At 41.2% G+C, this 26669-nt stretch overlaps 1 protein-coding gene across 7 annotated transcripts in view; it reads left to right on the plus strand.

Annotated features, from left to right (window-relative positions):
• AFF3 (AF4/FMR2 family member 3) overlaps positions 1 to 26669 on the plus strand; it is a 575972-nt gene that overhangs the window by 499254 nt on the left and 50049 nt on the right. The window lies entirely within an intron of this gene.

Here is a 26669-nt window from a genome sequence, read left to right on the forward strand (position 1 = left end):
CACTGAGCAGGGAGCCTGATGCGGAGCTGGATCCCAGGACCTCGGGATTGTGACCTGAGCTGAAGGCAGACACTTACAACTGAGCCACCTAGGCACCCCACATAATACCCTCCAGGTCCATCCATGTTGTTGCAAAAGGTAAGATCACATTCTTTGTTATGGCTGAGCAATATTTCATTGTGTATATATACCACATCTTCTTTATCCATCCATCTATTGATGGACACATAGGTTGCTTCCATATTTTAACTCTTATAAATAATGCTATAGTAAACATAGGTGGGCATATATCTTTTCCTTTAGGTAAATAACCTGTAATAGAATTATTAGACTGTAATTTATTTCTATTTTTATTATTTTTTTAGAACTTTCATACTGTTTTCCACAGTGACTACACCAATTTACATTTCTACCAACAGTGTACAAAGCGCAATCTTTGCCAATGCTTTTTTTTTTTTGTATTTTTTATTCTTGCCATTCTGACAGGTATGAGGTAATATTTCATTATGGTTTTGACTTGCATTTCCTTGATGATGTGTGATGCTGAGCATCTTTCTATGTGTCTGCTGACCCTTTTTGAGTCTTCTTTTGAAAATGTCTATTCAGGTCCTCTGCCTTTTTTTAATTAGGTTATTTGGGGTTTGTTGGTATTGAGTTGTAGAAGTTCTTTATTTATGTTGGATATTAATTCATTATCAGATATGTCATTTGCAAATATCTTCTCCCATTCAGTAGGTTGCCTTTTAATTTTGATGATGGTTTGCAATGCAAAAGCTTTTTATTTTTGTGTAGTTCCAATAGTTTATTTTTGCTTTCTGTCTACTCCCTTTTAAAAATATATATTTCTGAAGTAGAATTACACATACACCCTCTTGAATAGCTAGTTTTCATTAGGCTCTTGCTTAATTTTAAAATTTTAAAAATTTTAAAAATTTTAAAATTCAGTCCTACACCAAATATGTTGATGTTTACTAGTTGTCAGTTCTTTTAAAATGTTTAAACTGATTACACAGGAAGAAACAATCTGTAATCACCCCCCCCCCACACACCTTTATTCATTTTATGTGTTCACCATTCTCACTGACCCAGATCTGGGAAACTGAACTGAACATAAAAGAAACCCAAGAGCAACAAGTAATATATCTTACAGGTGGGAAAAAAAGATTATTCAAAAATACAAAGTACATTTTAGTACACATGTATATTTCTTAACACCCTGAATGCCACTGTCTTTAGATATTTCACCCATGTCTATGCCTTTATTAAGTGGAGAGCCAGTTAGAGAAACATTGTGGTAAGTGGATAGTTTTCAAGCCAATAGATACATGGCAGGGAGGAGAGTGTTTTGTTTTGTTTTGTTTAAAACCAAACTACTTAGCCACTTTTAATGGAAGTTTATTTAAGTTATGATACCACCAATATTTTTTGCTTTTTGTTTTTGTTAAATCTCCTTTTAGTGGAGAAAACTAGCCAAAAGCCTAGAGCCTTCCTTCTCTGCTTTAAGAGCCTTTGGGCCAACACCTCCCACCCATCTACTCCCCCAGTAAATTCCCTCCCAGACAGTCCCACGCTGGCATTTCACTCTAGACACACAGAGCCAGCTGGAACAAGCTTCCCCTCCAGCTGCTAACTCTGGGCACAGGCCTGCCCCTCCTCCCTTCTCCTCCTTTCCCCAGTCGGCCTCCCCATGACCCACTCCTCTGACTGCCCTCCCAGAGGCAGCCTTGGGCCAGCACTGGCCAAGCCGCCTGGCTGATGTTTAATGATTATGTTTTGGAGCCCGATGAGCTCCCCTGCTGCTGTTGAAAGGTTAATGTGCTCCCCGTCAACTGGAGCAGCCTGACCTTTCTTGACTTCATCCAGTTCCTTTCCCCATGCTGGCTCCCAGGCAAGTGACTGGCAGGCCAGCTGCTATACCATATCCTCCCAACAGCCCAGAGAGTGCAGCACCCATCTCTGCCTTTGACAGCCAGCATCAGAGCCTGGACATCTGCACCCGTTATTCTGACACCCATCAGAGCTGCTGAATTGAGTAGCGTTCCCTGCTGTGCCTGCTCCTTCTGTGATTTCTCTGGATGTGAGTTTTCATGCTGCCCTCTTCCTATTGCCCCTTTCTTCCTGAAAGTCTGTGTTCAGTATGTCCATGCTCGTTAATTAATTATAGGTCAATTAGATGACAGTGTTGAAACCAAAGCAAGTACTTATGTGGGGACAGTGTATGGCCCTTTTTCCATTTCACAAACCAGTTCTGCCTGCTCACTGGCCCTGATCCAATTCATTGGACAGGACCTCCATGAAGCCTAGCCCAGCCCAATAGTCTGTAGGCCCAGCAGCTCCCCAGGGACTTCCCTATGGCCCCATTTGCCCTGTTCACAACCAGTGAGTCAGAGGGCCACTTGAGGCCACAGTTCCTCATCTTACAGTGGAGACAATAACCTCTATTCAGCTAGCCAGTCCTGGCGTTGGGCAGGAAGAAGGAAAATGATGTGTGTGAAGGCATGAATGTTACCCAAGCACAGAGAATTAAGGTATTTATTAGTTTGCTGAGGGAATATGTGAAGGAGGTCCCTATTTTCTTTGAGTCATAGCCCCAGCCACTAAGCTGGTTAGTGCAGTTCTAAAAGGACAGTAGGTGTGGGCCTTTGCTATTGTTGGAAGGGGAGCACAGCGTTGAATGATAACCCACCCTTCCCTGGCAAAGGCATGTAGTCATTGGGACATCATGTTATCCTCTTTCCTCTTGGAGTGCCTTGCTCCTGCCACGAGCACTGTGCTCGGGCTTGATGTCTTTAATCCCATTTCATCCCCACGACAAGCTCTGGGGGAGGCCCCACTACTATCCCCATTTTACACATGGGGAAATTGATGCCTAGAGGGATGAGTCACTTGCCTAAGGTTGAGGAAGGAGTAGAATCTGGCCGGAGCCCAGATTTTCAGGTGGAAGTGTGGCCTTGTGCAGGGACAGCCTGGCACACTGAGCTGGTGATGAAGGCACATTGCTCTGGTCACCTAAGGGCCTCATCCTTGCTCCACCCCCACTGCATCCCCTTAAAAAGGCAATCACACCTGCCACAAACTTGTGTTCACAGCACAGGCTTGAGTGCTACACACCAGACCACGGGCTGCTCTTGCCCTTGTCCATATGTCAGAGCATCAGAACATAGGTCCATTTAAGAAGAGCGAGCTGTGTGTTGGTGCCATATTTGAGCACAGAACAGGAAGGAACATGCATCCCTGCAAGTTTCCACTAGGGGCTGACTGGATGGCACATACCTCATCAGCTTCTGTTCTCTCCAAGAAAGTAGTTCTAGGGATCTTAGCCCTCCTTCTGTGCTCTGCACTTAAAACAGAAGATGACAAAAAACTTGAAAAGTGCCCCGGTCGTGCTTAGATTTATATGATGAGGAAAGGAGAGTCAAACCAACAACATTATTTCCTAAGATTCTATTTCTTGAGTGTTTTTTTTTTCTTCCATCTAGCTGGAGAAATACTAGTTATTCACTAACATTTCTAAATGAAGGCCAAATTTTGCTCACAGCTCTACAGCGATTCTGTACCTCATGGGTCTTAAAAGTGAACCCAACCCATGTATGGTTCCTGTGGGCACTAGTCATCAGTTATCCCCATTTCCTTGCCTGGGTCAGGGAAAGTGAAGCTCTGGGCCATGGATACCACACAGACTTTCTAGATATCAGAAGTTCTGGAACAGTAGAGATTCAATCAGCGTGATTCCTCCTGTCCCAGTCAAGCCCTGGCTCTGTCACAGACTCACTGTGTCACTCCAAGCACAGAAATCTTACTTCTCCCATACCTGCACACACGTGGTTTCTTCTGCCTGGAACAGTTTTCCTCTCCTCCACACCCTCCTCCCCTCCAAGTTGCCTGGCCTACTATCCCCAGCCTAATACCAGGTCACAGCTTAAACATCCTGTACCCCATTAGGCCTTACCCCCTTTTGTCATCTGTTGTGAAGTGGTAATGTTTGCTCTATCTGCCTCAAAGCTTTTGTCAGTCCTTATGGGGTTATTTTTTGCAAAAGAGCTATGTAAAACAAAACTTATTACAAATAGTACATATTTTTAATAAAACAGCCACTCGGAAGGAAGGAAAGATGAGGAAGGAAGGAAGGAATAAGGAAGGGAGAGAGGGAAAATCTTGAATTGCTTCTACCACCCTTTGATGAGTAAAGAAAGGCAAAGTAAAAACGATACATTCCATCCATTACACTTAACCCTTTACCCCCAACCTAAGGATGGCTTCCAGCTTTTCTCCAACAGTAATTAGTAAAATAAGTTATACAATGGCAATGGGTAGTAAATATTATAATATAAAAGCCATTACTGAAGAGGCAATTTTAATTCAGAATTATTTTATTTACATAAGACTCCAGTTTATTTAAAATCCTGGCTCCACAGAGCCTCCTTGAGCTTCCAAAACTGTCACCACCTTGGCTACCCAAAGGCAATTTGCCAAATGTTTTTCTACCTTTATGTTAATGAGAAACTTGGGGAATCCAAGCAGACAGGTAGCTGGGTAAATTATAGGCAGGAACTGAGCCTTCTCAGAAGACTGTTGGGCTACTCTACAACAAAAGCTTGCATTCTGGGCTTCTGGACCAATAGATCTGGGGCCACAGAAGCAACATTTCCCATGTGATTCCCTATGCTGATTATAGCTGCAATGAGCTTACATCCCAATGATCACCCATGCTCCATTATAATTTCATACTAGTGCCTCCTTTACTCTTAGAAGTGTTCTGGTTTAAACCACAAGGAGATATTACTTCACACCCGTTCACATGGCTACTATCAAGAAAATAAGAAATGAAATAACAGAAAATAAGCGTTGGCAAGGATGTGGAGAAATTGGAACCCTTGTGCACAGTTGGTGGGAATTCTAAAATGGTATAGCCACTATAGAAAAAATAGGCAGTTCTTCAAAAAATTAAAAATAGAATTACCATATGGTCCAGCAATTCCACTTTTGGATATTACCCCAAAGAATTGAAAGCATGGTCTTGAAGAGAGATTTGCACATCCATGTTCAGAGCATCATTATTCACAATGGCCAAGAGATGGAAGCAACCCATAGATGGATGAATGAATAAACGAAATGTGCTCTAGACCTGCCCTAGGATATATTCCGATTTAAAGAGGAAGGAAATGCTGACATGAGCTGTATAATATATTTTGAGGACACATGCTAAGTGAAATAAGCCAGCCCCCAAAAGATAAATACTGTGTAATTCCACGTATCTAGAGTAGTTGAATTCAGACAGAAAGTAGAAGGGTGGTTGTGAGAGGCCAAGGGGAGGGGAAAATGGGAAATTAGTGTTTATAGAGTTTCAGTTTTGCAACATGAAAAGAGTTTTGGGGCTGGATGGTGGTAATGGTATGAAACAATATGGTACAGTTAATGCTACTAAGCTATACACTTAAACAGGGCACCTGGGTGGCTCAGTCAGTTAAGCATCCCAACTCCTGATTTCAGTTCAGGTCATGATCTCAGGGCCATGAGATTGAGCCCCACATCAGCTCCATACTCAGCAGGGGGTCTACTTAAGATTCTCTCTCCTTCTCCTTCTGCCCCTCCTGTGCACACATTCTCTCTCTCTCTCTTAAAAAAAAAAAATTGTTAAGATTTATGTTATGTGTATTTTAACACAATTTTTTAAGTGTCCTGTTTTAGACCAAAATTTTTTGACCACCCTAATTATAACTAATCTTGAATTCACATCATTCAGTGTTACTCCAAGAAACATTTTCAGTGTAAGCTTTTTATTTCCAACTGTGGAGTGGAAGGCTCTCATGAAGGACTCTAACCTCTCAGCAGGCAGATGGGGAGAAGTTTGAAGGACATCTATTTGGGTTGGGTGGCGTGATTCATGGCGGTTCACACGAGCATCAGGCTACCAGTGCAGGGAAGTCCAGCTTATTCCTTTCACTGACATGGAGCTGGGGTTCTCTGAGAAAGACAGGGTCCTTGCAGTTTATAGAGTGCTTGTCCCAGATCTGAAGCGGGCCACTCCCATGAGCTAGAACCCTCACTGAGCTGTTTCACCACTGGACTGAGCCCCCTTCCCTGTTCTGCTCAGGCCAGCTTTTCTGCAACAGCGCACAGCACTTGGGTCTAACAGACTTAGCTAGTACTACCTCCTCCTGACAGGCCTCCCTGCCCTTTGCCCTCACAACCCTGTGTTCTCTAATAGGTCAGCTCTTTCATGAGGGGAGCCCAGGACATGTTAGGCCTCTCTCTTTTCTCCATGGTGTGTGGCCTCATAGCTGTGTGAAAGTGCCCCTGTCAGTTCTCCCCAGGACAGTGATCCTTTCTCCATGGGCCTCATCTCCTTCATCAGCTAATAAACTGCCAGAAGACAGTGTGAAAATGGGGTCAGAAAGTCTTCTCCTCATTTCTGTGACAGGTGTTCAGGAGCTATTGCAGGCTTTATTTTCTGTTCTCTAACATGATTGCCATGACTTTAGTTAGTATTTAACTTTGCTGGCTGACCTTTCCCCCTTTTCAGGCTTCATACAATGTACCCAATCAGGCTTCCAGTGTTATTTTTTTCTCTGAACTTTCTAATGAAGATCGTCTGTTGGAAGTCTTTTTTTTTTTTTTTTTTAAGATGTTATCTATTTATTTGACAGAGAGAGAGAAAGCAGCATGCACAAGCAGGGGAAAGTGGCTGACAGAAGGAGAGGGAGAAGCAGGCTCTCCGCTGAGCAGGGAGCCTGATGTGGGACTTGATCCCAGGACCTTGGGATTGTGACCCAAGCCGAAGGCAGACGTTTAACGGACCGAGCCATCCAGACACCCCTTTTTTGGGAAGTCTTATTGCTAAAACCCTGGTAGAGGCAGAGCTCCTAAAAGAAGTGCAAGTCTTCATGAGCTCTTGCTTCTGTGATGATTGCATTTCTAAGGGGGTTGGGTCACTCGCACCATAGGCAGCCCCCAAAGAAGAGTCAAGAGGGAAACCTGGGGCCTGGAGTCAACCTTGTCTCTCTCCCCATCCTACCAGCTGTTCTAAATAGGTAAGCAGCATCTAGTACAGTAGGAAAATCTAAATAACAGGGTCTAAAGGAGGATTGCTTTCCAGAGGAATTTTCTACCTTTTATGTATTATGAAAATAAAACTGGCAACAACAACAAACGTGAGCCTGGGACATAGTCTCTATGTTTGCAGATGCCACTGTCTTTCAGTGAAACACCCCAGGGAGGGTATGTCTTATTAACTTCCAGCATTATGACCAAGCCTGCTCTGTTGAATAAAATGTCCTTCCAATATTCTGTTGTCTGTAGGCAATAACACACAGTTTAGGATGGTGGAGTGTGGCTAGTCTGGATGCACTAAAGATCCTTCAGTGTTGACATTCTCCACACCTGCCCTGGAAGGCAACTCTGTGTATCTCTTTTTCTAGAAACTCTAATCTTTTCATATGGTGGCTTTAGGATTCTCAACTAGCTGGTTAGCATTGCATTCGTGGAGATATAAACAAGTTTGCGTATACCAAGAAAATGGTTACATAAGGCTCACTTTTCATCCTCTCAGCTCATTCAGAAGTATTAAAGGCAGTATTTTAACCCTGCACTTTGTGACTTTGAAATAGACTCGTGATATTTTATTACCCCTTTATTTCATCATCTAACAGTTCTTCTATCACAATGTCCGTTGTATTACACCACTGTTAAAATACAGCCTTGGCAACCTGCAATATGAATTCTCAGGTCTCCAAACTTCCAGATCTGTGATGAGTTGCAATTAATCTTCTCACGTGTCATTCTGTCTAGCATCCTATCAAGAACCCAGAAGGGACTTTGCAAACTTTCAAGCAGGAAATCCCTGCACACTACTTAATGGTGGTGCTGTTTGCCAGGTGTCATGCAAATTTAAATAAGTCATCCACAAACATTCCAGGAGCATCTTCTTAGTGCTTTGCACCAGACATTTTCATGTTGGAGAATAAGAAAGATCACAAACCTAAGATTGCTAGGTTTAACAAATAAAAATATAGGAAGAATGAATAATTCTTTAATATAAGTATGTCCCTCATATTGCATATTATTCGTTGGTTATCTGAAATTCAAATTTCATTTGATCTAGCAACCCTACAGAAACCAAATTTTGGCCAAAAGACCATTGTGTAAAGAAATATCCCATAAAAGTATTTTATCTTTGTTGGCAATCACGTAAAAAAATGCCAAGATCTTGGAAGGCCATCTCTATACAAACTGTGGATACAGCTTAAATCACAGTTCTATCTGCTCTTTAGGAGAGCTTCCTTGAAAATGGATTTTCTCTTTTCAGTAGAATAATCCTTTCCCTGCTGAAAGCAGTGCACCTTGGTTCCTCTCGATTTTCCATACGTGTGTTTGTGTGTGTGTCTGCAGTGAGGGCCGTACTTGCCGCAAATGTTGGACCTGTTTGGAAATCCAGGTGGGGGTGGAACTGTTTGCAGTTCAGGGGCATCTGGCTGAACTCCTGCCCCCCAACCACCTATCATATGTGTCGTGATGGAAGACATCAGACTTCCACTTTCTATGAGGCATGGAGAGCACCGTGTTGACCTTTTGGTGCCCTTCCTAATTTGTATTTTGCTGAGTTATTTGTGCCAAGGACTGTCTGTTTTGATAAAGTGGAGACTTTCTTGCTGCCACTGAGGAGTTTCTGACCTGTTTCCACATCTGCAGTGAGGCCAAAGAGAATTTTCTGTTGACCTCTGAGAACAGCAGGCGATAGACTCCGAGCATCCCCTCTGAGCCTGTGGCCGTCAGGCTGTGAAGCTCTCATTAACAGGACTGCGTGTGGGTGACACTTTCTCTCAAGCTCTGTTTCCTAACCACCATGACTCCCCCGGTTATCACATCCTATTAATTATTCATTGCCAAGCTTTTTTCCAAATGTAATTAATGAGTTAAGTTACACAATGGCAATGGTAGTAAATATTATAATATAAAAGCAATTACTGAAGTGGCAATTTTAATTCATTATTTTAATTACATGGGACTCCAACTATTTAAAACCCCATATCCACAGAAATTCCTTTGAGGTTCCAAAACTGTCACCACCTTGATTACCTGGAATTTTCTTTTACCTTAAATCAGTGAGCAGCTCAGGGAATGCAAGCAGAGAGGCAGCAGGGTGGATTACAGGCAGGAAACGGCTCTCAGAAGACCACAGTTTAGAAGTCTGGATGACGGCCTGCATGTTGGGCATTTTGTTTTAGAGAAGGACGAAGGTAGAAGACCTAGGACTTGAGGCCCCAGGTGGGATCACTTCCTGAGCCAATGAACTGTGAGGTCTCAGAGAGCCCCGGGATCAGATGGTCTGCACTTAGTTTAATGCTTTGTGATTGCCCTCTGAAATTCTTAACAGTTTGGTCTTTGAATTTATGTTTCATAAGCATAGGCCAAAGAAACAGTGGCGTGTGCAGCAGCAGCTTGGCGTCTTGGGTCACATGCCTTCCAGGGAACTGCCTATTCCCCTGCCTTCTGCCCTGGCCCCACTCTGTGTTCCCTCTCCACCATGAGCAACAGCTGCTGCCATCCTGCACCTCAGAGGGAGCATGGATGCACTGGGGGTCGGGGTAGGGCACACATGCCTATGGCACTGTGGTGGCCCTTACCACCCCAAGCTGGCAGCTCCAGGTTTATTCAATGGTAACTCTTCCAGAATGAGCCTCTCCTCTGGTGCAGGTGCCTAGTATATCCTGTGCAAAGGTCACAGTACCCTTGGGCATCACTCTTTGTCCATCGTAGTTGGGCCAGCAGGCCATGGAAAGGGGAGATGCCTGTGAGGGTCTATACTCGCCCCACAAGTACCCTGGTGCCCAGAAAGCACAACATGAAATAGCAAATAAAAAATACCATGATGCAGGGCACCTGGGTGGTCCATTAAACATCTGCCTTCAGCTCAGGTTGTGATCCCAGAGTCCTGGGATCAAGTCCCATATCCAGCTCATTGCTCAGTGGGGAACCTGTGTCTCCCTCTCCCAATCCCCCTGCTGTGGTCTCTCTCTCTCTCTCTCTCAAATAAATAAATAAAATCTTTTTTTTTTTTTTTAAATGCCATGACCAGTTGAGAAATCATGGAAGAAATAAGGGAGCTTTATATTTTAGTACTTGTAATTACACCTTTTTTCCCCTGCTTTTTGAACAAGAGGTTCACATACTTATGCAATGGGCCGTACAAACCATGTGGCAGGATGGGACCCTAAGCTCCGGGACTTCGGCAAGCTGGGCCACTGACTGGCTTTTTTGGTATTAAGTTCCTAATGGAGTGTTTTCTCTCATGTGACACTCTGAGGTCCCACATGCATATTGCTCCTTGAAATTAACTGAGGCACACACTGCCATGTGTACCCTGATGGCTGCCTGCATACCTCCCTCCTGCCCACTCTTCCTCCTGCAAACTCTCTAACTCATTTTTCCTTCATTGGAAAAAAGTGAGACTACTTGAAGCAGCTCCTGGTCAAAGAGACAAGCTAGAGCTTCCAACTAGGAGCTCCCTATAGACAAGGACTGTGTCTAGTTCCCATTTCAGTGCTCCAGCCTTTTACCCAGAACCCATTTGGGGCCTGCCTGCATTTCCTGACTCTCTGGTATGTGTTCAGTGAAAGAACAGGCTACAGCCCTGCAGGCCTGGCTTGTCCCCAGCTGGATGCCTGGGACCATTCAGACCCTGCTGGGAGAACACCATCAATTCAGGTCTGGCCTGGGCTGGGAGTTTTATTGACCTGTTGTACAAGGCTTGGTGATGCTTCTCCTTTTAGTGGGAAGCTCGTTTCTGGAAGCAGGATGGCTCACATTTTCTGTGATGGTGGAGCTGGGGAGTCACAGAACTCAGACTTATTGGCACCATCCTCAGGAATATTAAACCAAATAAAATTATATTGACCACATTTCAGTTTATTTCATTCCCCTTTCTGTTTCTTATCCGCCCCCTTACTTTTTCCCTCTTTGCTCAGCCTGCCCATAAAACAACCTCTCTATTTCAGCAAACCTTAAAGAAACAAAGGCCTTACTCGAATGTTCCTTTCCTCGAATAAAATGTCATCCTTATAATTTCCCTCTCGGTTCAGCTCATTCTCGGCTTCTGCACGTGAGAGTCACTTAAAATCATGAGTGTCTCTCAGGGGCAAAGCATCCACAGAGGATGTTCTGAGGGGACCACAGTGGTTGAAGGAGACCGCACCACCCTGGCTCACTTGTCCTCCACTCCCAACAGCAAATGGACCAAAGTGGGGCTGGAGACCTCCATTCCAGCATTTCTCCCATGAGCCTTGCACTCAGAATGGGTCTTCCTATTTTAAATCATGTATATTGGCTCATAGAATTTCTGCTTCACACAGCACAGGAAGTCAGTCAATCCTGATCTATTTCTTCGGCTCTTTTCATCACTTCTTGTGTGTCTTCATAGAAGGCCTACTTGGTGCTGCACTCTGTAAAATCGAAAGAAAGATAAATAGTTCCACCCCTAGTCTGAGCCTGTTTTGACTTCACCCTGCACAACTGCCTTCTGTGAATCTGTTTCCTGCTAGCATCTGGATTCCCACCCATAATCCACCCCTTTGGCTAGAGCTTGTCCCCTTCTCTGTTCTCCTAGCTAAATCCTCCCTTACACTTAGGGCCCTGCCCAGGCACCACCTCCACCAGGGACACCTACCTGCAAACTCCAGCCCTCCTGGAGTTTCTCTAGAGTTATTCTCCTGGTCTCTAAACCCTTACAAGTAAGAATTCTATCACAGAATTTAGTACTTGAAATATACCATCTTCTTTTGAACATTATTCTAGGCCCTCCAACTTTGAGGACATAGATTAACGTGGTGCTTCTTGCCCCCCCGCCACCCCGCGCACACACACACTCAGAATAGTGCCAGGCAGGGAGTGTGTATAAAGCAACAGCACAGGGCAAGAAGCACTTAAAAAATCTTAATGGCAGAAAAATCCTCATTGACCTTAAACTAAAATGGGAAGTGCTCTGGATATAACTGGCTTCAGGCAGATAATGCCTTTGGCTCATCCTTGAAGTCTCTTTACACACAGCAAGATAAGGAATTTCCAGCCCCCAGCACAGCACCTGGTATATCAGAGGCTCTGCTCATAGTTGTCAGGGAAATGTTGTGATTGCCCAGACTCCTAGCAGTAGGAAACCTAGGAATATGGCATACACTCAGTGGTTACAGAGGAATGCACAGTCAGAAAGAAAACACAAAACAGCTTATCGTCAATCGTCAACTCAGGACTAACTACCAGTAGCCAATCATCTCTGACTTCTGATACTCATGTCCTCTGGTTGTTTTCCTGGCCTCCCCACTGCTCATCATCCCTAATGGGGGAAAAGAAAAGACTTACCATAGAAATTACCATAGCTTCTAGTTAGAAATTCTGATATAAGGCATTTTTGGAGATAAGTGATGAAAATGAGGGCCACCAGGGTTTTCTTTGTAATTAACTATAGATAACTGGAGGTCAGAGGAACCTCAGACATCATCTCATCCATGCCTGTCTCTTAACAAATGAGGAAGCAGAGGCCCACAGGTGTGACTAGAACCCAGACATGCAGGTGTCGGGGCTACACAGCTCTCTGCTTAAATTGTAGCTGAGATGATCTATCAAGCTAACCTTGTATCTGGCTGATTGGATTCATTGCCATTTGTTGTATATACTGCATTAATGGGGCAGGCTTCCTGTATGAGGAAGACACCGTTGATTGCCTGTCCAGCAGCCACACCCCACTTACAAGAAAACCCCTGTGGGTTCACCCTACACTGAATAGCATGTTCTCAGGGGAGTCTGGTCAGTCTCCAGTCCTAAGGGGTGACTATTGATGGGTTTAAGCTGATTGTAACGGTCTTAATGGCCTTATTAGCCTTGCTATGAAACTGATTTAGTCATGGGCATGTGATGCAGTTGAAGCCAGTGAGGGGTGGCTTCAAATGCAAAGAGGAATACCGAACATCTTTGTCTGCACATGACTGCAGCAGCCACCTTAGGGCAGTGAAGACAATCAGCCTGCAGATGAGCTAAGGATGGCAGTGAGAAAAGATGCAAAGAACCTGGGTCCTTGGCGAGACCACCAAGCCACTGAATTAGCCAGTCCTGGAAATGCCCTTCCCTGGGGCTTCTTACTAGGAGATGTGCAGGTCCTCACTGTGTTTACATTTACTTTGGTTGGAGTCCCTGTTCCCTGCCACCAGCCACAGTCTATCAGCCACACTCTGTTACATAGCCTTTGAAAAGGCCCTTATAAACAGCACTTCCTGCAGAAACACCTGAATAATGTTTTACACATTTGCCCTGAGAGTCCTTATTCCAAGGAACAAACCTGGCTCTGTTAACGACAGCTAACAAGATCACAGCTTGAGCTGATACGGCCCGAGTCTGTGTCTCGGATGCTGTAATTTGGTTTCCATAAAAATCTCTTTTGCTCATCATCCTTAAGTCTTGTATTCCTTGGTGAGATGCAAATTAAACACCACATGCTGCTGACATTCAGAAGCTCGCTTTATTTGCTTTAAACACAGGAGAGAAATGGAATTGGTTTATTCAGACAGAGATTGGGTGAGGAGGATGGTTTTCAGGAACCAAACATTATCCCATCCTAAGACTGGGGTGCTGCCATCTCTCGGAGCCTCTCCAGCACCCCCATGGGTGCTTTTTAAGCTTTGACCTTGTTCAAGATCAGAACTGCCTGGAACTTGGCACTAAAACTACCAGGTTTATGGAAAATTGAAGAGGACACATCTGAGAAGTAGTGCTAGAAAGCTCATTTGCCATGTGATTTTGGACACACTGGGCTACACCGCTTCTCTGGAGACCCAGACTAGTTGACCTCCCAAGTTCCTTCTTGATCACATATTTTAAAATCCCATGAAGTGACCAGATAGGTAATGTGAGTTAAGAATGCAAGTAAACTAGAGGAATTCCTACTTGTTTAGGCTACAGTGTTGGAAGAAGTAATAGTTATTAAAAATTAAAGAATTTTAAAAATTAAAGAATTAAGTTAACCTGTATTTATTGAACACTTGCTCTGTGCTGGGCACTGTGCTAATTAAGAACATCACATACATTTTCTCATTTAGTCCACCTAGCAACCCTCTGAGATTGGCACTGTTATTACCCCTTAATGCCAGTGAGGCAGCTGAAGCTCAGAGAGGTTAAGTAATCTCCCCCAAGGTCACACAGCCAGCAAGCCAAGGAGATGAAATGCCCACCGGGCCTGTCTGATTCTAAAGCCTTTATACCATTCTGTCTCATGTGGCAAAGCTATCTAAATGTGCCTGACTGAAGCCAAAAAGTCTGATAATTTACCCCCCCTCGCTGGGAAAGTTTGGCTCCCCAGAGAGCACAGGTTAGCATTAAGAGCCCAAGACCTGGGTCAAAACATCTCTTGTGCAATGCTGAGTAGGCAATTTAGCCTCTGTTTTACCTTCCATAAAGTGGACATAATGATACCTGACTTTCCTATATAGGTTAACTGTGAGGCTAACAGGAGGGGCTACCATTAATAATGGTCTACCATTATTTATTTAACAGTCCGCTATTGTCAGGCGTTTGGTTGTTTACAAATCCTTTCCTATTGCAAATAATGAAAGAGCATATATCCTTTAGAGAAATGTTTTTAAACCCGCCTAATTATTTTGATAGGGCAAATTTCTGGAACAGAAACCCAGCCCTGTCTCTTATTAGGGATATTGTCCTCACCTATAAATAGAAAGAATGATGCCTATAAGGAGGCAACAATGGTATCAATTAACAACAGCAACAAAAATGTTCAGGGGTCTAGGGTCATGAGGGAAGTATAGTCCAGTTGTGCTGAATCACCATTCCGTGTTGTATATGTGGCTGTTTCCTTCCACTCGGATACTGGCTAATCCAGTATGACTTATTTATAGAGCTTTTCTTTGATTTTCTAGATTAATGAAAAGTGTGCACATTTTGCATGGTCATAAAGTAGTACTGTAACTTGCGTTACAGTTTTCATAACTGATTTTGTCTGCTTTTTATGATTCTATACTGTTTCTGATAGTTAAAATTTTTCTTTGATGAAACCAGAAGCAACTGACCCCACTATTGCAGGTTCTTTGCTGTCCTGAGGGCCTGTCAGCTGCTTCCTTTTTTGTTTGATGTAGTTTCATTTGTTTATCTTAGCTTTTGTTGCCCTTGCCTGAGGATACTTGTCCAAAAAAAATATTGCTAAGACCAATGTCAGAAAGCTTACTTCCTGTGTTTTCTTCTAGGAGTTTCATGGTTTCAGGTCTTACATGCAAGTCTTTAATCCATTTTGAGTTTATTTTCGTACATGGAGTAAGAAAGTGGTCCAGTTTCATTCTTTTGCACCTAATTGTCCGGTTCTCCCAACACCACTTGAAGAAACTGTCTTTTCCCCCATTGCATATTCTTGCCTCCTTTGTTGTAGATTAAGTGACCATACATGTGCAGGTTTACTTCTAGCCCATTAATCTAGGAGTCTGTTTTTGTGCCAGTACCATACTGTTTTGATTATTATATCTTTGTAGTATAGTTTGAAATCAGAATGATGCTTCCAGCTTTGTTCTCGGGGTCTTTTCTGATTCCATACAAATTTTAGGATTCTTTTTCTAGTTCTGTGAAAAATGCCTTTGGTATTTTGATGGGGATTGTATTGAATCTATAGATTGCTTCAGATGGTATAGCCATTTTAACAATAGTAATTCTTCCATCTGTGAGCACTGTGTATCTTTCCATTTATTTGTCTCACCTTCGGTTTCTTTCACAATGTCTAATACTTTTCAGAGTACCAGTCTCCCACCTCCTTGGTTAAATTTATTCTTAGATATTTTATTCTTTTGATGCCATTATACATAAGATTGTTTCCATAATTTTTCTCTTTGATAGCTTGCTATTAACATGTAGAAATGTAGCCAATTTCTGTACATAAATTTTGTATTCTGCAACTTCACTGAATTCACTTATTAGTTCTAATAGCTTTTTGGTGAAATCTTTAGGGTTTTATATAAATGGTATCATATCATCTACAAATGGTGACAGTTTGTTTCTTTCTGATCTGGATGACTTTTACTTATTTTTTGTGCCTAACTGTTGTGCTTAGGATTTTCAGTACTATGTTGAATAAAAGTAGCAAAAGTGGGCATCCTTCTTTTCTTCCTGATCTTAGAGGAAAAGCTTTCAGCTTTTCACCATTCAGTATGATGTCAGCTGTCAGTGTCATATATGGGCTTTATCATGTTGAGGTTATGTTCCTTCTATGCCCACTTTGTTGAGAATTTTTATCATAAACAGATGTTGAATTTTGTCAAATGCTTTCTCTGCACTGTTGAGGTGATGGTAGGATTTTTATCCTTCATTTTGTTAATGTTGTATGTACCATGTTGATTAATTGGCACATGCTGAGCCAACCCTACATTCCTAAAATGAATCATACTTGACTGTGGCTTGTGATTCTTTTAATGTATTGTTATATTCTGTTTGCTAATATTTTGTTGAGAATTTCAATTCTTATTCATCAGGGATATTGACTATAATTTTCTTTTCGTGGTGTCTATGTCTAGTTTCAGTATCAGAGTTCATAAAATGAGTTTGGAAGTGTTCCTTCCTCCACAGTTTTTTTCAGTAATTTGAGAAGGAGAGATACTATCTCTTTAAATGTTTGGTAGAGTTCACCTATGAAGCCATCTGGTCTTAGACTTTTGGTTTTTGGGAATTTTTAAAAAATATTGTATTATTTATTAGAGAGAGAGGAGAGAGAGCACGAGTGGGGGAGGGGTAAAGGGACAAGCAGACTCCCCACTGAGTGGGGATCCTGACGCTGGGCTCAATCCCAGGACCCCTAAGATCATCCTGAGCTGAATTCAGATGCTTAGCCAACTGAGCCATTCAGGTGCCCCTGTTTTTTGGGAATTTTTAAATTACTGAATCAATTTCATTACTTACAGTTGGTCTGTTCAGATTTTCAGTTCTTCGCAATTCAGTCTTGGAAGATTGTGTATTTCCAGAAATTTATCTACTTCTTGGAGGTTTTTCAGTTTGTTGGCTTATACTTTTTCATAGTAGTCTCATGGTTTTTTGTATAGCTGTGGTATCTGTTGTCGCTTCCCCTCTTTCATTTCTGATTTTATTTATTTGGTCCCTCTCTTTTTTTTCTTGATGAGTCTGGCTAGAGATTTATTGATTTTGTTTGTCTTTTTGAAGAACCAGCTTTTAGTTTCATTGATTTTTTTTTTCAATTTTTTTACGTCTCTATTTTATTTATTCCCATTCTGATCTTCTTCCTTCTACTGAATTTGAGGTTTGTTTGTTTTTCTTTTTCTTTTTCTACTTCCTTTAGGTGTAAGGTTGGATTAATTGAGATTTTTCTTGTTTCTTGAGACAGGCTTCTGTTTTTCTGAGAACTGCTTTTGCTGTATCCCATATATTTTGGGAAGTTGTATTTCCATTTCATTTATCTCAAGGTGTTTTTAATTTTCCCTTTGATTTCTTCATTGATCCATTGGTTGCTTAGTAGCATATTGTTTAGTCTCTAAGTGTTTGTGGTCTTTCCAGTTTTCTTCTTGTAATTGATTTCTAGTTTCATACCATTCTGGTCACAAAAAATGCTTGATATGATTTCAGTCTTCTAGAATTTATTGAGGCTTGTTTTGTGGCTTAGCATGTGATCTATCCTGGAGAATGTTCCATGTACAATGGAGATGAAAGTGTATTCTGCAGTTTGGGGATAAAATAGTCCATATGTGAGTCCATCTGGTCTAATTTGTTGTTTAAGGCCAATGTTTCCTCATTGATTTTCTGCCTTGGTGACCTACACATTCATGTAACTGGGGTATTAAAGTTGCCTAATATTATTTTATTACTGTGAATGTCTTCCCTTATTTCCATTAATATTTCCTTTATATATTTAGAGGCTCCTATTTTGGTGCACCCAAATAAATATTTGTGAATGGTATGCCTCTTCTCGTATTGACATGGTGATCCTTATGTAATGCCCTTCTTTGTCTTTTGTTACAGTCTTTGTTTTAAATTCTGTTTAGTCTTGGAGCACCTGGGTGGCTCAGGTGGTTAAACATCTGCCTTCAGCTCAGGTTGTGATCCCAGGGTCCTGGATCAAGCCCCACAATAGGCTCCTTGCTCAGTGGGGAGTCCGCTTCTCCCTCTTCCTCTGCCTGCCACTCTACCTGCTTGTGCTCTCTCCCTGTCAAATAAATAAATAAGGGGCGCCTGGGTGGCTCAGTGGGTTAAGCCGCTGCCTTCGGCTCAGGTCATGATCTCAGGGTCCTGGGATCGAGTCCCGCATCGGGCTCTCTGCTCGGCAGGGAGCCTGCTTCCCCCTCTCTCTCTCTCTCTGCCTGCCTCTCCATCTACCTGTGATTTCTCTCTGTCAAATAAATAAATAAAATCTTTAAAAATAAATAAATAAATAAATAAATAAATAAATAAATAAAATCTTTTTAAAAAATAAACTCTATTTAGTTTGATATGAGTATTGCTGTTTCAGCTTTCTTTTCATTTTTATTTGCATGAATATCTTTGGCCATCCCTTCACTTTCAGTCTCTGTATATCTTTAGTTTGGAAGTGAGTCTCTTATAGGTAGCATATGAGTGGGTCTTGCTGGGGTTTTTTGTTTGTTTCTTTTACCCATTGACCCAATTTTGATTGGAGCATTTAGTCCATTTACATTTAAAGTAATTAATGATAGGTATATATTTATTGCCATTTTGTTCATTGTTTTCTGGGGTAGTTTTCATTCCTTCCTTTTCTTGTTCTCTTCCCTTATGATTTGATAACTTTCATTAGCTTTATTTTTGGGCTCCTTTCTCTTTATTTTTTGTGTATCTATTGTAGGTTTTTGTTTGTGGTTTCCATGAAGTTCATATATACTGACCTTTATTGTCATATATATATAATTAGCAGTGTATTTTAAACTGGTAATTGCTTAAGTTTGTAAGGTAATTGCTGTAAGTTGTAAGGTGATATTAATGGTGATGAACTCCTTTAGTTTTTGCTTATCTGGGAATCTATATCTCTGTCCTTAAATTCTGAGTGATAATCTTGACAAACCATGGTTTCAGTTGTCAGTTTTTCCCCTTTTTCAGCACTTCAAATATATCCTGCCACTTCCTTCTGGCCTGCAAAATTTTTGCTGAAAATCAATTGATAGACTTAAGGAGTTTCCCTTGAAAGTCACTATTTTTCTCTTGCTGCATTTAAGAATCTCTCTTTAACTTTTGCTATGCTAATTATAATTTGTCTTGGTGTGGATCTCTTTGGTTTCATCTTATGTGGGATTCTCTATTCTTCCTGAGCCTGGATGTCTGTTTCCCTCCCGAGAATAGGGAAGTTTTCAGCCATTATTTCTGCAAGTAAGTTTTCTGTTCCTTTCTCTCTTCTCCTTTTGGGACTGCTATAATATGAAAGTTAGTATGCCTGATGTTCTCTTGAAGGTCCCTTAAACTTTTCTTTCTTTTTCTTCTTCTTCTTTTTTTTTTTTTTAAGTTCTAATGAGGCAATTTCCACATTCTGCCTTCCAGGTCACTAATTCATTTTTCTGTATCATCTAATCGGATGTTGATTCCCTCTAGTGTATTTGTCACTTCAGTTTTTACATTCTTCAGTTCTAAATGGTTATTTCTTATATTTTCTAATTCTTTGTTGAAGTTCTCACTATGTTTCTCCCCATTCTTCTCTCAAGTTTGATAAATGTCTTTATGACCATTACTTTGAACTCTTTTTCAAGTAAATTACTTACTTCTGATTTGCTAGTGTTTTTCTTCTTCTTTTACTTCTAGTGTTTTACTTCTTTTCTTTGGAACAAGTGTCTCTGTCTCTTCATTTTCTCTTACCTTCTGTTTGTTTCTATTGGTTAGGGAGAGTCACTATCTCTCCCAGTTTTAAAGAAGTGGCCTTGTGTAGGTGCATCCCCTTTATAGACTGCATGTGCCTGGTGGCTTTGGCAGGCCAGTTGGAGCAGGAGCAGTGCAGGGGTTCACAGGGCATGCTGCAACAAAACTGTTCTGGTGGGGTGGGTAGAGTTGGAGTGAGCACAAACTGAAGAGTCCCAGGACATGCCATACTGGGAGCTAGTGAAGACCAGGAGGTCCTGGATCACACTGTACCAAGGATTCCCCAGCAAGACAGATGGAGCAGGCATGAGCAGGGGTGACCTGGGGTGTGCCATGCCAGGGCTACCCCGGTGGGATGGATGGAGCAGAGCAGGTGTGAACCAGGAGGTCCCTAGACATACCATGCCAAGGATGCCTTAGTGGGATAGCTCAAGCTGGAAAAAGTATGAGCTAGTGGGATCCAAGGGCAAGCTGCATGGTGTTGCCCAAGTAGGATGGCTGGAGTTGGAACAAACATGAACCTGGCTTCCCAAGGCGTGCCATACTGGAGCCATTTTTGAAGGGCTGTAGAGTTAGTGTAAGCCAGAGGCCTGGGGCACAATGGGCAGCACTATCCATTTGGCTGGAGTGCCTCAATCCTGTTCCCACCTGCACTATCAAGGAAGAGGAACATAAAAAATGGCATTTGTCATCACTCCCAACCCTGTAGAGAACTCCAGCCATTTCTATCCATTGGCAGATTCTCTATAGTTAGTAAATGGATTTCCCTCACTTTAGTCTAGTTGCCCTTTAAACTACTGGGGTTTTTGCTGCCCCAGGTGGATGAGTCTACCCATGGGCCCTTTGATGATAATCCTCTCTACTGCATGTCCCCATGTTAGGGATGAGGTTTCCATCATTATCATGTCTCTGTCTCTCCTACTCTTCTCTGGCTAGTCCTTCTGCTGTTTGCCATGAAGAAACTCAATCAGCCCTCAGTTGTTCTTCAGGAATAATTACTCTCTATGTAGGTATAGATTGTGTGTGTCCATGGGAGGAAGTGAGTTCAGAGTCTTCCTTCATAGCCATCTGGGGCCACCCTCTCCACAAAGTGGATTCTTAACAAATGTCACAGCAATATCATCTCTTACTCCCATGCCGTTTACTGTGAACAGAACTTTTCCATTACTCACCTTTTTATCCTTAACATTTTTACAACCTCATTTTGTGTGAGTCTTTTTTTCCCATTATGATATATGCACTCTTTAGTGACATGATCTTTCTAGCTTTGGTACGTAGACTTTTAAAATCTGAGCTTAATTTCCACAATAAATGGTTTTTAAATAAATGAATTAATGCCTGACAAATTTGATAAAGTGGGCAGGGACTATAGCAGATACCTGCATGGTTGTTTCATTCATCAATTTTGATGCAATTAACCAGAGCAGAGGCTAGAAGTATTGAGAGAGAGAGAGTTCCTTTCTACTTGATAAATATCAAGTAGGTCTTTCCCATTCTGGGACAAAATTCTGACGTTCTGATGTACTTTTCCCAATCTTATCTGCTAAATACAGCTAAAATCCTTAGATATTATATATAAAACAAACATAAGACTATAAGATAGAGAGAAGGCAAATCAGTTAGGGCATTAAGGCCCAAGAAAGGCATGGCAGTTGGTTCACTGGATTTGCACTGGGTTTGCATTTTTCCTCATATGGCTCAGATGGATGCTGGAAAAGCCAACAACCTGGAAATGCGAACAGGCACAGATTGTTTTTTAAATATATATATATATATGATTATTTTATTATATAGTATATAAATTTTATATACAATATTATATATTTTTAATTATATATTATATTATATAAAATTATTTAAAGCCCCAGGAAAGCCAACTTTCCCTAGTCAATGAACCAGGAAGTGAGTATTCTAGGAAGAAGAAAACTTTTAGACGAAAACTACTCTGTTCCAGCCAAACACCTCTGGCGGGGGTTGGGGGGGGGGGAATGGCCGCATTTCCACCCTCATCAGGAAAAGCAAAGTTAAAAGCCTCGACTTCGTTCTCCTCTTGCCCAGCTGTAAGGAAATACCCTTCTGCCCCCTTGCTGGTTTTGTGTTAGTGGATGCCTACTAAAATAAGTGCTTTTTCTGAAATCCATCGTCTTGTAATACGAAGGTGTTCAAGATACAATAGAACATCATTCCTCATATCAAGAACCTGGAAAAATCTCAACTTGAACGAGAAAAGACAATCAACAGATGCCTATAGTGGATGACATAAATATTAGAATTATCTGGACAAGGATTTTAAAGGATCCATTATAAAATGCTTCAGCGAGCATTTAAGAACACACTTGAAACAAATAAAAATATAGTCTCAGCAAAGAAATAGAAGATATAAAGAGGAACCAAATGTCAATTGTAAAACTGAAAAATACAGTAACTGAAATTTAAAAATCCAATGTATGAGCTCAAAAGTAAAATGAAGAGAATAGAAGAATCCGTGAATCTGAAGATAAAATAATAGAATAACAGTGAAGCATAGACTAAAGGAAAAAAAAAAAGGACAGAGCCTCAAGAACCGGTGGAACTATAACAAATCTAGCATTTGTATCATTAGAGGTCCAGAAAGAGAGAAGAGAGAGTAATAATCGCTCTAATTTTTCCAAGTTTTACAAAAGACTTAAGCCTATGGATGGAAGAATCTGAGCAAACCCCAGACAGAATAAACCCAAATAAATTCATGCTAAGACACATCATAGTCAAGGTTCTGAAAACAAAAGTCAAAAAAGAAATCTTTTTTTTTTTTAAGATTTTATTTATGACAGAGATAGTGAGAGAGGGAAAACAAGGAGGGGGAGTGGGAGAGGGAGAAGCAAGCTCCCCACTGAGCAAGATGCCCAATGAAGGGCTCTATCCCAGGATCCTGGGATCATCACCTAAGCTGAAGGCAGACGCTTAACGACTGAGCCACCCAGGCACCCCAAAAAAGAAATCTTGAAAGCAGTGACAAATAAACACCTTACTTATGGGGTAAAATGACAAAAGCAATTTGAATGACACAGGAGTTAGAAACCATGGAGGCCAGAAGAATGTAGCACATCACTTTTTTTTTTTTTAAAGTGTTGCAAGAAAAAGAAACTGTCAACTTAAAATTCTATATGCATTGAAAATTTCATTTAGAAACAAAGAACAAAGGACATTCTGAAATTATCAAGTATTGATGGCCAGCAGACCTCCCCAAAAAGAATGAGTGAAGGAAGTTCTTGAAGCAGAAAGGAAATGGTAAAAGAAAGAACCTGAACGAATGAACAGTGGCAACAAAAGTAGGGTTAATACAATAAATTTTTCTTCTTCGGGTTTCGAAATTGTATTTTGCAATTGAAACAAAATTTGAAATGTTGTTTGGTGTGATTCTCCAATGTGTATAGGAGAAATACCTAAGACAACGAAGGAGAAAAGTTTTCTGTACTTCACTCAAATTGGAAAAATGACAATACCAGTAGATTGTGATAAGTTATATGTAATGTAGCATCTGGGAAAACAATTAAAATTCTGTACAAAGAGATGAATTCAAAAACACTGAAGGAAAATAAAAATATAATTCTTTTTATTTATTATAATTCTTTTCTATTCTTGTGGTTGCCAGAGGTGGGGGATGGGAGGGTGAAATAGGTGAACTGTCTTTGGTTTTTAAGTTTAAATAGAGTGAGTTTAAATATATATACATATATATACATACTCACATACATATAATACCTATAATATAATTACAGATATATATAAGTATAGATATATAATTCTAAAACATTTTAGAGATTGTCAAAAATGGGAGAAATTTGTTATTTATAGCTGAGTTTTAGCTAGACCCACTGAGGTGAAGATGGAGATTGATTGAGGCCAGATGCTGAAGATCTTCAAAAAGCCATGTTTAACAGAAGATTCGTTCCTGGTGCTATAGCAGAGGAAACAAAACCATATCGGCAGGACCAACAGTCCTATCAGTTTTGTGCTTTTGAAGACTATTTCAGCAACAGATAACCTCTTTGCACAATCTTTTACCATTTTCATTTCACATAATTTAGATCAATTAGTATCAACAAAGATGCTATCAAAAAAGGAACACTGTTGCCAGAGCACCAATCACACTTTGGAAATTGAGCATTTGGAAATCAATACTGAGTGTTGAATGAGAAGATACTGTCGTGCCTTCTAAAATATCATCTGGCCATTATGAGTGGAATGGCCACAGGAAGTGAGGCCCCTGCTGGGCATCACAGCTGTCCACAGAGTGCCAACCAGGCAGAGAGCCTGCCTCCAAGTTACTTGTGAGCTGAAAGCTTGTGGACAACTTTGGGTATTTATCCAGGCCTCACAATACACTGGGCAGGCATGAGCACCTTTGACTGAGAGATCCAGGAATTGTCATTTAGGTTCCAAATCTTTTCTTTTACTGTCTGTATTCAGAATTCGCCCAGGCCAGATTCTGAAAGGAATGTGTCACCGAAGGCAAAGGAGGGAACACAGCAAATAGATCGTTTAGAATAAACCCAAGACTCCCCCACAGTTGTATTTGGTCTAGACCTCTCACGAAACCAGCAAAACATTGCATGAAGTCAAAATACAAAAAAGTAAATAAACCATCTAAGAGATGGTTTCTCTGAAAGGAAGAAGTGTTAAAATTGGAAGATCACAAGAGGTGCTGAAGTCCCCTTAAATTCGTTATTGGAGAAGAGAGATTATAAACCTTCTGAAAGGTTAAATCCTTTGTTTCAAAAAACTCGTTAGCCCAGTAATAGATTTTCTGTATTGATTTTCCATTCAGCAGTCATATGCAAATGCCCGTTATGTCCCAGGCACGGTGCTAAGTTTGATGACAGAAACACTTTTATTCCATTATCTCAATAGTGTTGTCACAACTGCAAATTCCATGCCACTGTGTTCCTGAAATAGCATAGGGTCCAAAAATTCTCCTAAAAATTGTCTAAGACTGTGTCATCATCTCAACTAATCTGTGTTACCATATAGGAAAAAGGTAATTTTTAACTAAGTGAAATTTTTTTTAATATCTTCGGCATGAAAACATGACAGGTTGGCACACTAACGTACTTAGTCTACAAGGAAATATTTGAATCTAAAGTCTTCTTTCCAGAAGGTCTTTCTAATACATCTTTGTTCATCTTCTTGATTTCCTTGACTCCCCAGAGCCCTCCTGGCTTAACCAATATCATCCTTCGGTTAGTACTAGTTGGTAGTGATGACCATACCCTGGCTTCCTCACCTCTCCTGCCACCCTCCCCTCCCTGCTGCAGAGGCCAATGCAGCAAAGCAGCTGCCCACACTCATGGCAACAACATCCGCTATGCTGAGGCTGGAATGACTCAGTGTCCCCCAAAGATCAGCCTCAAGATGAGTTACCAGAGCAGCTTTCATGGAGGTTGGGATAATTACCTCGATCCCACGACTGGAGCTAGAACAGTCTTACCTTGGTCCCATCCTTGACATGGATTGTTTCTGGTGACATATTCTTTACCCAGACCATTGAAACACAAATATATTCAACCTTGCCCCCAGAAGCATGGTCAGCCTCACAGCCCTTACAACCAAACCACAAAGAAAATCCTAAAATTCTTGGCTATCTCAGTTGTTTTAAAAACAAATAATAGTTATACCAGTAAAACTGTCATTTTAAGGGAATTTCCTAATTTAAGGAAGGAAAACATGAAAGTAAAAGGCTTTTCTGCCAATCTAATTCAGATCAGAGATTCTCTCTCCTTGGGCCAGTATGTCTCATTACTAGAGGACAGCAGTCATAAAAGGAAGGCAGTGTGGTAACTGTTTAATGGACATTTTCACAGAAATTAAAGTGGTACTTTTCAAAAGACACTCAGTCACTTTGTGGTGCAAGCCCCAGGGGACTGCACACACATTGCTGTTTCTGCTGCATACACAATGCCCAGGTACACACAGCACCAGTATCACATGTCCTTTGTTGCTTGAATTAAAGCAAGTGGAAGGTACTGCTCAGTGATCAAAGTCTTTGACATCATATAAAATCCATCAAAATACTCTTTATTCATCCTCATTTCCCTGTCTTTGGCAAATGTCATTCCAGAGTATGGCAAGGAGACATATCTGTTTCCTCCACCATACATTGCTTTGCATTTGTGGGCTTAGGGTTTGGGGTTATTTGGGGGGGTGTTGTTTGGCTGTTTGGAGTTTTTACATCCAGTGTTTTGGGGGTTTACTGACAAAATCTTATGGATCTCAGATGTTTGTATTTGGTCCGAATCTAATAGGGTTTTTTTGTTGTAGTTTTTTTGGGGGGTTTTTTGTTTGTTTTTTTTTTTTTAATGACCCCACTCTCTGGAGATAGTTTCTTGTCTTGTCATTCTGGGAGAACCAAGTCTCTAGTGAATATTAACCCCCCTCCCTGTCCCTACACTGAGGATCTATGAGAATCTGTCCTTAGGCAAAACACTTGTCAAAGATTTAAGGGGTAGGTGAAAGGGTCGTTCACCTTGTCCAGACTGCTTTGCGCTTAAGGCCATAAACCCTGACAGGCTCCCCCCACCCCTGGCCTTCACTAACATCCAGTCCGGATAAAGCAGTAGTCACAGCGGGAAGTGGCAAGCAGATCTTTGCTGACTCAACATTAAAAAGTGATCACTGCATTTTCTGGGTTCAGAATTTGACCTCAAAAGAACAGATTCATGCATGTTGCAACACAGTTAATAAAGGACTATGAAGATGTTGAGTATTATGTGAGTCCCGAAACTTTCTTTTTGACTTGAACTAAGAGTTGGTGTATTCCATCTGAATTTTTGTGGTTAATTAATTATGATTAAAAT

Source organism: Mustela putorius, unplaced genomic scaffold (assembly GCF_011764305.1).
Source record: "Mustela putorius furo isolate JIRA1106 unplaced genomic scaffold, ASM1176430v1.1 tig00000224_pilon_pilon_pilon, whole genome shotgun sequence".
NCBI lineage: Eukaryota > Metazoa > Chordata > Mammalia > Carnivora > Mustelidae > Mustela > Mustela putorius.